The 11,233-nt window shown below is 33.3% G+C and overlaps 1 protein-coding gene across 8 annotated transcripts in view; it reads right to left on the bottom strand.

The window, feature by feature from the left end:
* The window catches only part of TCF12 (transcription factor 12), a 334,886-nt gene that overhangs the window by 271,476 nt on the left and 52,177 nt on the right, over positions 1–11,233 (bottom strand). The gene's annotated exons all lie outside the window — the stretch shown is intronic.

Genomic DNA, 11,233 nt, shown 5'->3' with positions numbered 1-11,233 from the left:
GTTGTGCACACTGTCCTTTTTACGTGATCTGTGACTAAAGTAGTAATATTAAGACAGCCTAGGAAAAACTTCAATTTCCTAAAGTTAGAAATAGGAATGGTCATAAAATCCTGCAGCTATATCATGATGCTGGATGGTACTGATCTTGTGTAATCCTAAACTGGTTAGTGTGGAATCATGCCACCTCCTCCAAGGCTCCACCACTGCCAATGATGTGTCCGTTACAGGTGCCCTTCAAACAAAATGTGTGTTTACTCTGTTATGTAACTTCTGGTTCCTTTACCCTACATGCCTAGTCCAACTTTTTTTCTCCAATCAATCACATCCTGGAATCCAATGTACTATAAATCCAACATAGCATGTCTTGTGCCTAACTGTTTTAAAGGATCTTGCTTTGTGTACTATATGTATCACAGTATACAGACTGGCATATAATGTAAAACGAAAAGTCTACATATAAATAATGCAGCCAACTATCCAAGCGTCATACCAACTAAACCACCAAATAAACCTTGAACAGTGAAAAACGAAAACCAATGCCTAAGAGGTTTCAGACAAAACATAAACTTTCATTAATCAAGATCGGTTGAAGAAAAAGCTGTACAGTAAAAATAGTCAATGTGACAATTAGCACATATGCCATAAATAACATATTTTTTAGAAAATTAAAACAATTATTCAAAAGAACATTATTTTTAAAAGACTGTAATTTCAGTTATATATAATCTTCCCTGATAATTCAGAAAATATACTTCAATCTGTCAACACCTTAGACTTATTTTTGGTAGTCAATTATCATTACACATAAAAACCACAAAACTTTAGAAATGGAAAGGACATTAGAGATGATCTAATGCTGCCTCCTCATTTTACAAAGGAAGAAACTTAGGCCAAGAAATATAAAGAGACCTGTCCAATATTAACAGTTAGTGACAGAGCAAGGTATCTTAATACAACATTCTTTCTCTTACTACAAAGTGGAGAATATTGAATATACTTGAAGAAAACTCTCTTAACAAATCCCTCATTTCGTATTTTTTTACTAATTGTTTCCTTTAAAGGAGCAAAATATGGGGGGGATGGAAACAGTAACTCACCTGTCAAATGGAACACAGCATACATTTTTCTTGATCCAACTCAGATTAGGTTTGCTAGGAAGGACTTCCTACAAATTATTGTGAGGAAAGACAGGAAATACTGATCCATGCTTACTTTTCTGAATGAATTTTAATGCTAGAAGATCATGAAGTAGCCTTATTTTAACCTATATGGTTTATTGTTTCTTGCAGAAAGATATTTCATTATATACTAGAGATACTTAGTTTTCTTTAAAAAGAAATTCAGGTGATATTTTACATAATTATATGGTATAAACACTTATACTTTGTAGAAAACAATGTATAGACTCTAAAAGAAAAGCTAAAATCTTTTAGAGATTTGTTAATCTCCTAATGACCCAACCACTATGCAGTAATTACCAAAATGATTTACCTAAAAAAAAATCTAATGAACAGAATGTCAACCATGCTTTATCTAGCTTATTAATTGCCAAAATCTCATTGTTTCTCATTTTTTAAAAGGAAAGCCCTCTAAAAATTTTTAAACAGTCCTCTAAAATACACATGGTTTAACTAATAACTGAAGGATCAGAATGAATTTCTCAATTTCTCTGAAAAGTTAGAAAACTGAGTATAAACTCACAATGTGAAATTTTAAAAATGAATAAATGAACTGGAGGGAAAATGAGTAAATCTTAAGTCCTATGTTTAGGTTTTAGTTGGATTTTTAATTATCTATATTCTGAGAAGGAGAAAACTCTATTTGGTCATATAAAGTCAGAATTTTTGTTTATTGTAACTTGAGTGAGAGTCAATCCTGACAGGAATTCCATCACTGGCAACAAAGGCTATTTTCCTCAAGAAAGGTCAACAACCCATCTATCCCTAGAAATGAAGGGAGATGCATTACCACATGAGCAGCCTGAGTCAATAAGCCTTTACCAAATGGAAGCTCAGGAAAATTTCCATTTGATCCTAAGTTTGCTTGTGAGACCAACGAAGTAGGGAACAGAGAAGAAGAAGCTGAAAGCACAGAAGAGAAATAACATTATTTATTTAGCTTCCTTCCTCAGTCTGCACAGGTACCCAGGGACCATTAGATTCAGCTGATCCTTACTATTCACAGATTCTGTGTCTGCAAATTTACATGTTTACTAAAAATAATTTGCATATTGGTTGGGCTTTCCAGTCATTCATGGACATGTGCAGAGCAGCCAAAAATTGGTAACACCCAACATGCACATTCCTAGCTGAAACCAAACAAGGCCCTCTTGTTTGTGTCTTATGGAGAGTACATGTGTTAGATAGGTTTAGTTTCAGGCATGAGTGACAGTGGTGTTGACCATGAGTTCGACAAAACATATTAAATAAGGAGTCTTTAAACAGAAACACACATAAAACAAAATCAGGTATTAATCAGTTAACAAAAATGTTGTGACCAGAGGCTTGCAGGAACCTAATCCTGTATTGCAACTAGGAGCAATGGTTCAGTATTCCTTACGTCAGTGTCTGTGGTGGCTTTATAGAAGATGACTACCTGGAATAAGAATTGGCTGTAGTTATCTATTACCCTACGGCACACCACCATCAGGTTACCTTAGCCCACAGAAAGTGGGGATTTACTGAACAGTTTTCAGAAATGAATAATATTGGTTAAATTTCTCATATAAAGAGCCCTTAGGAAATAATCATGTTCCTTTTGTGTAAGAATGAATTTTTCTAAGTTTGCTGTAAACTAAGTAGTGGTATAATCTGGAAGAAGTACACTACTTTTAAATGGTGAACTCTTAAGCTCACCCACAAATCCAATTCACTGTCTCTAGAACTGATCCTCCTCTTAGATGCAGAGTTCATATTATCTATTGGCTTTCCAGGTGTCACAAGATAAAGGATTAACTTGAATCAATCATTACCAACAAAGTACTATGTATAAGTAGTACAGTAAAATTGACTTTTTAATATTGTGGTGTTCAGTTCTAAGAATTCTAACACATATATAGATTCTTGGAGTCAGCACCGAATCACAAAACAGAAGTTACACTACATAAAAACACTCCCTCATGCCTTTATAGCCACATGCTCCCTCTAAAGCAAACCCCAAAATCACTATAGTTTTGTCTTTTTAAGAATGTTGTGTAAATGGAAGCACTACATTCTTTCACAAAATATCTTTAACTGTCCAACATTTTGTTATTCTCCCATAGTTCCAAGGCTCTGTACAATTTTTAAAAATTTCTTTCCTCTTTGCTATTAAATCATTCTGTGACTTTTTTTTTCACTTACAGTATTTTTCAGTTCTAATAACTTCACGTCTTTTTAAAATATCTTCTCTTTCTCTACTTTTCCATCTATTTCAAGAGCATTCACAATTGCTCGTTGGAACATATGTATAGTAGCTACTATACAGTCTCTATAATATCATCCCAACATCTGTATCATGATGGTATATGCTTGATCATCTCTTCCCATGTGAGTTGAAATTTTCCTGCTTCTCCATATGCTGGATAATTTTCAACTGTAATCTGGTCATTTTAAATATTATGTATGAAACTCTGGTTCTTGTTTAAATCCTGTGGATAATGTTAATATTTTTGCTTTAAGAGGTGGTCAATGTGGTTAGGTTCAGGTCACAGGTTCTAACATGGCTTCTATGGACATGGTTCCAATATCAGTTTAATTTTCAAAGCCTTTGCCATTCTATTTAAATCTGTTCCACTTCGTATCATCCAATAATCAGCCTAGGACTTGGGCAGTAGTCTGATTATTTCCATGTATGCATAGCTCAGGGGCAGCCTAGAAGGAGTTCATAACCAGTTTTATGGTATGTTTTGCCAAGTTGCTCTCTCTGCATGATCTCAGTACTTTCCAATTCCCTGGGGCATTGCTTTTCCTTTCTTCAGCCAGAATGCTGGGGCTTTACGTTATCTGCTTGATCACACATTTCTGCTATTGTACCTGCTCTGGGGCCATGCAGTGAAAGGACAAAGTGGGGAAAAACTAATGGGGGTTTGTCAATTGGCAAGTAAGGTTCCCATCCCTCAGCATTTTGGCTGCAGGCTACTGCTGCGCTCCCTGCTGCTATTACCACAGGATTGCTTGGGACCATGGCATTAGAGAACAGAGAAAAGAACAAAAGAGAGAATTTTCACATTCACACTGAGCATTAGGAGTTATCTTTCCTGTTCCTTGAGCCAGGACTAGCAGGCTTCTTTTGGAGTTCACTTTGTGCCTAAGTGCCCACACATAGCCATCCATCAGACTGTGTTAAGTTCAAGCTCAGGGATACTGGAAGGAATAATTGGTAAACTCACAGCCAATCTGACAGTACTTTGTATTCTAGTCTTCTTTCTCAATCTACCTGTTATTTATTCTTTAGAGTCCTCAAATAGCTGTTCTGTCCACTTTTTCCAGGTTTTACGCATCCAGTGGAAGAAATAATGTGTGTGCTTAATCTACTTGAAAATGAAATCGTCCTCTAAATTCTATTCTCACTCAATTCTCACTAATAAATGGGCACCTCATATATCCTTATCAGAAAATATCAGGCATCTAAAATAAGAGAATAGCCCCATGACTTCTCCTTCCAATTACCAAAAAAGCCCTACTTCACATAGTTACTAACTTATAGAATGACAGCAATAACACTAAGAAAACCTGATCGTGTTCTGGCTAAAGAGCTTCTTTGATTACAGGCTGTCATTACAAGGTCCTCAAAATTTTATGGTGCACTATCAAAAAATAATCACTCTGCTTAAGACACAAATAAATGGAATGATATCCCGTATTCAGGAATTAGAAGAATATTGTTAAATGTCCATACTACCCAAGCCATCTACAGGTTCAATGAAATTCCTATCAAGATTCCAATGGCATTTTTTTGAATAGGAAAAACAACCCTAAAATTTATATGGAACCACAAATGTCCAAAATATTTGCAAAACATATTATGTGATAAGGGATTAATATCCAAAATATATGAAGTCATACAACTCAACAACAGAAAAGCAAGTAATCCAATTAAAAATTGGGTAAAGAACCCAAATAAAACATTTTTCCAAAGAAGATATTCAAAAAGTCAACAGGTATGTGAAATGGAGCTCTGCATCATTAAACATTAGAAAAATGTAAGTCAAAACACAATGAGATATCACGTAACTCACTCGGTTATCATCAAAAAGTCAAGAGAGAAATACTGTTGAGGATATAGAGTCAAGGCAACCCTTGTGCACTGTTGGTAGGATTGTACATTCACACAGCCACTATGGAAAACAGTATGGAGATTCCTCAAAAAACTAAAAATTACAGAACTACTGTAGGATACAACGATTCAGCTTCTAGGTATATATCAGAAGGAAACAAAATCACTGTGTTGAAGAGACATCTGCACCCTCCCCCTGTGTTCTCTGCAGCCATTATTTACAATAGCCAACATATGGAAAAAAACCTACTGTTCACTAACAAATAAACTGATAAAATTTGGTGTACGTATACACACAACAATACTATTCGGCCATTAAAAAAGACGGAAACCCCGCAATCTGCGACACTGACAGGCCTTATGCTAAGTGAAATAAGTCAGAGAATAACAAATACTATTTGACTTCACTTATATGTGGAATCTAAAAACAAACCAAAACAAAACTCAAAGAAAAACAGGTCAAATTTATAGTTACCAGAGAGAGGGATGGGAAGAAGGGGAATAGGATGAAGGAGGTCAAAACATACAAACTTCCCTTTAAAGATAAATAAGTACTGGGGAAGTAACGTACAGCATGATGACCTCTCAGCACTGCTGTATGGTATATTTGAAAGTTGCTAAGGGAGTAAATCCTAAAAGTTCTCACAAGGAAAAACTATTTTCAAGGTTTTTTTTGTATCTATATAAGATAAGGATGTTAACTTATTATGGTGATCATTTCACACTATATGTAAGTCAAGTCATTATGCCATACACCTTAAACTTATAAAATGCTGTATATCAATTATATCTCAATAAAACCATAAGAAAGCAATTTTAAATAAAAATTTTTAAATATTATGATGTCTGGAATGTTACTGAAAATAATCAAACTATATTTAATTATAAAATTATTACAATGATAAAAATATATTTCTAATTATATCTAAGTGATGCAGCTCATCCAACTTTATGTCCTCCCTGTATCCTTTACTATTTGGGGGGAAAATTGTCAAAATAAAATATTTTTAAAACTAAAAAAAAGGACTTGCTTTCTCACTCTTGGGGAATCACAATGACATCCTTGGCACATCACTGGGTATTTATATGGGTAATCCATTTACAGGCAACTAGTTAAGAATCACTATTCAAGGAAATGTTAAATGACTTTCTGTAGTAGACTAAAACTAAAATCATTAAGGACATATTTTTCTTTCAAAACAGTGGCTCTTAAACTCTTTCACCTGACTGAGAAAAAAAAAGTTTTAAAATCTAGTTTTATTACAACAACAACAAAAATCAAAGGAGAAAAGAGTACGGCAACAAAATTTAAGGGGGTTTTGGATTTGAAAGCAAGGCTTAAAGTTTAAGGAGATCAATATTTAAGAAAATCTAAGGAATCACACAACCAAGGAGTTTGTCTCCATAATAAACTAAAAACTTCTTCATTGACTTGTTTTAATCAACTTACTTTTTCTATACTCTGAATGTTATAAGACAGATAACTGTTGTACAATGTATCAGTCAATAAAGATAAATTTAAAAGGGCACTATAATACAATTATTTATTTATATGAGTCAATTTTGTGGTTTTGACAAGAGCATATAAAATGAATTAAGGTAAACAAAAATTAGTGCTTATTTTCATTTCTTCAAAAAAAAATAAAATGCTTTGCCATGAAAAATTATTAACCCTAAATAAATGTCTTTTAAATCTTCACACCATCATCATTCAGGCAGTAGGCAGGTTTCTACACCCACAGACTAAAGACATTTTTCATAATGAATACTGATGAGATCTAATTTCCTCCAAACTTTATTTAAATAGACCCATACTTTACTTTGTTAACCAATTAAAAGTTTGAATTGAATAAGTTAAGACATTATAATGTAGCAATTAGAATTACATGGAAGATAACATAAGGTCACAAGTTTAATCCTTTTTAAAGCAAGTTCGATATTCAGCTTTTTCCTATGCCCCTAGATCTGGTCAACCATTTTATCTTGTCCAACATAGGACAGGAGTCACTAGATGCAAGGGAGGGTTCATGAAGGAAGCGGAGAGAAAAACGGCAAAGGAACCAGAGAAGAATGGATGAATAAGCTGTGCAAATCCTTTACCATTAATGGAAAAACAACTTAGTGAATGAGATAATGGGTCAGGAATATCATCTTTCATTCCATGATCTAGTCCCATGTAAGGGAACTGGGAAATTAAAGCAAATACCTGAGAATGTAGTTAACAAATCTGAAGAGTGACATGGAAATTTTAATTTAGGAGTTCTGGTCAAATTTGTTAAGACGTTCTTAAAGGTTCATCAGTATTCCCAAACATACTCCAAAAACACATGGGCCCAAAACACATACCACTTCTGCTCCAAGTTTTGCAGTAAGAATGCCACAGGCCAAAAGACACGTAGAACAGTATTAATAACAGCACATCTGACCAAGCTAGAAACTGTCACCGCTTCTTTATTAAAATAAGTATTTCTAGTATTATAGGCAACACAAGCTATGAAACGCAATCTAGATTTACTACTCAAATGCATATTTCCAATACTTTTAAACTGCTGATTAGAAGGGCAAAGAAAAATACAAGTACCATGTCCCTCTAAATGTTTCTGCGAAAAATAAGCACCATAAAAGAAAACCATCTTAACATGGAGTTTTGTTTAAATAAAGCTTTGGTATATAATTGCCCACTAACTATGAGTAAATTTGTAAATATGTTCTAAAAAAGGAGGCAGAACACTTTTGCTTTTGTATCATATCATTAGGGATACAACTTCAAATAACAGCAGGAAATCTTATGGTAAATCTACTGTTCTGCTCCAAACACTTTTTTTTCACTGAAGACATAAAGAGCAACAAACAGACAAGAGTTAACTGGAAAGCTCTGCACATAATCCGAAAATGGGAACTGTAATATTTACACACATGCACAAAAATTAACTTAACAATAAGCAGTATCATTGCCAATACCAAAGCTATAGCAGTTTTTCCCTAGTGGATACATTTTAAGATACAATTTTTATCCCAAGACAAGAAAAAGTGGTTTTGACATTTATTCTTAGCTACTTTATTTTTTCTATCTTTTCTACCTTTACTCCTTTACATCCATATATAATAATAAACTCTTTATTATTTAGTTCCATATCTGAAGCTAGAAAAATGGATACTAAACAGGAATGCAACCAGGTCAAGGAAAATTAGATTTAGGAGGGTGGCCTTGACATTTCAAGGCTAAGTAAAGTAACAGTTTTAGGTGGGTCTAACACCTCCTACACAGTATCCTCATCTTCTAGGCATCAGACTCATCAGACTCAAGTACAACACTTTCCTGTTTCTTGTAAAGGCTGATTTATGTTCACTTCTAAGCTCAGTTAGCTCTTTTACTGGAGAGACAGCAAGTACCTATTTTCCTAAGTCAAGGTCAGCCCTCCCTCTAGGAGCCTGCAAACTGATTCCTGCAGCAATAAGACTGGAATTACAATTTGGGTCCTTGGGTTTTTAACACACAGGCTGAGGCTGGCTCAGTGCCTGTGAGGCAGTAAGTCAAGAATTGTTAAAGAAAGATACAGGCATACACGCGCACATGCACACACACACATGCAGAAATATAAATAAAATACAAACAAATAGCATTCTAAAGCAGAGATTGGCAAACTACAGCTGATGGGCCACATCCACCCAGTTGTCTGTTTTTTTAAGTCCTGCAAGTTAAGAATGATTTTTAAATTTTTTAATGGTTAGAGTTTAAATGGTTATGAGAACCTATGTTGCTATATCCTGATATTTGCCTCTTGGCCTGCAAAGCCTAAAATATTTTACTATCTGCCCCTTTCAGAAAAAGTTTGCTGACTTCTTCTCTAAAGCAAAAACTATATCCCCCTATAAATTTACAGCATGTAAATATGAATATACAGAACCAGTATTTTAATGTTAAAATCCAATACTATTATAGAAACAGTATGATCCCAATTTAAATATTGGTATAAACATGTATAATATTTAATGTATACACATGAAAAGGGGCAGGAAGGAAATCAACGTCAAAACGTCAAAATATAATTAACTTCTCTTGGTAAATGTTATTTTCACCTTTTTATTTCTATACTTTCCAAATCTTCTGCAGTGAGTATATCATTGTTATAATCAGGAAATAGTTTTGAAAGATTATAATGCAAACTTACAAGAAAATACAGACCAAAGATATTTTTGTGACTTGAATTGTAGTTATGTGGTTACTCACATACAAGTTCAGTAATACTTTGATATTTACCATTATCTATAATATAAATCAAACTGTTAAGAATTAAAATGGTATTTTTACATCATTCACCACACATAAGAAAAAAAATGCCCTCTGGTTTATCAGAAGTCAGAATCGTTGATCTGGACGTTCAAGGTCACTGCTTTGGAATTAATGTTCAGGCACACTACACGATACTTAATACAATTGGAAGTTCAATTCAATTATTAGTTCTCTACCATATTCATGTTAGCTTCAATTTTTCTCTCAAAACATAGTAAACAAATATGACTAAAACCCTAAATATATTCTATGCATACCTCACATGCCCTTTATAACCTTAGCATTAACATTTTAAGTCATGCTGGATACTACAATTTCTAGTTACAGTCACTAAACTGTTCAAACAAAAATATATTTTTACTGATAGAAAATATAATGTTACTATTTAAAAATCAAACAGGTATTCTACTAAGGTACAATGAAATAATTGTGGTTATTTTCATGACTAGCATTTTGATTTTCTTGTTCAATAAGTACTGCTTATATGTTTTACCTGTTATTTTGAAGCACACTGTTTAACTTTGTAAACACAAGACAACATACTAATAGACATGGTATATGATATATCTTTACGACCAATTTAACTCTAACTTGATAAATGAGAGGTTTACTTTGAACGGTTAGAAAGCATTTTAAAAGTCATATCTTCTCTATGTTCTGAAACAAAAACCAGTCTTTGCTTTATGGTTTATTTCCTGGGTTTATCTTGAAATGCACATAAGTCTTACTTCTGAATGATATTAAAGTCCAAATTTAATTCTCCCAAACCACAAATTTAAATTAGAATACCACATATCAGACTATAACAACAGCTTTTCTTTCCAAGTGGCAACTGTTAAAAAAAAAAAGTATCATTAAAATGTTAAAATACTAACTTTTTAAAAGTAAAAATTTTTTATCATGCCATGTACCAAAACTACTGCAAAGTAATAGATTCCATAGCTACTTAATACTGACTAGAGTCTTAAATTTGTATAAAATAGCAGCTACAAGAGTTTTCCTACTCTCTCTCTTCTCTTAATGATAAAAGCAAGCACTGAAGAGAGAAATTAGAACATTTATTCAGAGGACACAAAACACACTCCACAGCCTTATTAGTAACAATTTAAAGGTAGACTTCACTTAATGTTGAATTACTGTATTTTGCAAGTAGACATCAAATGTCAAGAACTGGTCTTATCCTCAAAAACTTATCTTACTTATGTAGACTAATATTACAAATCCAGATTATTATCAAGGACAGTCAGATATCCTCAAAAAATCCAAAGATGAGCTACTTATTTAACAGAAAACAGGTTTTGAAGACTTTCTGTTTCATCCAAAATGTCTATCCTGCTAAGTACTACAAACAAATCTTGTCAGTATTATATTTAATTGCATATATTATAGATTAAAAACATCTCTGACAAATACACTAAACAGAGATAATTTTGTCACTCAAGGCTACGGCTTCCTTTTTTTAAAAATCTTCAGACATGTATTTAATAAATCAAGTAAAAACAACCCTTTGTGTATAAGGATATACAAAGTAACTCAGTTCTACAGTCAACAACCTCTTTTTAAAAACTTTTAAAACTAATTTACTCCAAAAGATATGCAGGAATTCAATAGATTATAAAATTGCTGGTAGATTTCTATTTCTGGTTTCTGCCATTATAAATACTAAGGGTTTAAGCTGAGCTG

Source organism: Hipposideros armiger, unplaced genomic scaffold, assembly GCF_001890085.2.
Source record: "Hipposideros armiger isolate ML-2016 unplaced genomic scaffold, ASM189008v1 scaffold_12, whole genome shotgun sequence".
NCBI classification, from domain to species: Eukaryota; Metazoa; Chordata; class Mammalia; order Chiroptera; family Hipposideridae; genus Hipposideros; species Hipposideros armiger.
Note: the sequence above shows the minus strand (reverse complement) of the source record. Positions and strands in the feature narration are given on the sequence as shown.